Raw genomic sequence first — 1212 nt, forward strand, 5'->3', positions numbered from 1 at the left:
CATCAACATTTTCAATTATTTACCCAAAGGTTAGAGCCTAATTAAGCCGACTAACAACGGGATACACAAGATGAATATAGAACTCGCTAAACAATTTCAGTTTGGTTGTGTTCTTATCACCCTTCTCGCCTCTGCTAGAGACAACGCCGAAGCATATAGAACTCGCTAGACAATTTCAGTTTTGTGCAGAGCTCAACATACAATTTCAGTTGCGTATAAGACTCCTAAGAATATTTATGTTGCATATAGGATTCAGCAGACTATTTGTTATACTACCTTGAATACCAAACAAGGCTAACCGTGGGCAGTGTTCTGAAATAATTACACTTTCTTCAACCAACCAACAAACCACAGTGGGCAATGTTCTGAAATAAGTAAAAAAAAACACCAAAACTAGAAATCCAGAATTAAATAAAAAAAATAATGTTAAGGATAAAACGCAGAATATGTATGAAGGATAGTCAGATGCTAACATAAAAACTTAATTAGTTTTCTAAATCGAGCCGAAATCGGTCCTAAATTCCGCAAGTTTTTCTAAATTCCTGCATTTTTTTTTTTGGAAATCTTGCTCATTTCCTTGGAAATCATCGTCAAGGCAATAGAGGTAGTGGCTTGCGTCTATCTCGATCCTCTTAACACGTCCCAACCTAGTTTCCGATGTAAGCTTTGAAAGGATCCTGAAATTCAATATTGGCTTCTTGTAAGCTAACCGGTTTACCACAAAAGGAAAATGTGGATGACTTTGGAGCACGAGCAAACAAGTACTCTAACCTCGGGGCATCAATAACGACTTTATTACTAGGATTATTAGATGAAGCTAAATCCACCGACAATCGTTTCAAATTAGGGCTCGAACAATTAACAAAAACGGTTTCATACTTAGCAAACCTAACCATGAAAGATAATTCCTCGAGCAACGGACAAACCTTAATCAATTTACTCAACCATTCGCACTGCGATGGAACTATATATATGTCCAACTTCTTCAAATTCGGAAGATCAATAGGATCTCCAACTTTATAAAACTCGTCCCTCAATTTGATCGACACCAACGAAGTCGTTTGAAAAATACAAGCCAACGTACTGTATGCAGGGGGATTAAAACAATTGGGAAACTCTAAATTAAGGTGACGAATGTTTCGTTCACAAATTTGGCGAAACGAGCGATCGAATAGTGAAGCATTAAAACATCCCCGAACTTGAAGAGTGAAA

This window comes from Silene latifolia, chromosome 4, assembly GCF_048544455.1.
Source record: "Silene latifolia isolate original U9 population chromosome 4, ASM4854445v1, whole genome shotgun sequence".
In the NCBI taxonomy this organism is placed as follows: domain Eukaryota; kingdom Viridiplantae; phylum Streptophyta; class Magnoliopsida; order Caryophyllales; family Caryophyllaceae; genus Silene; species Silene latifolia.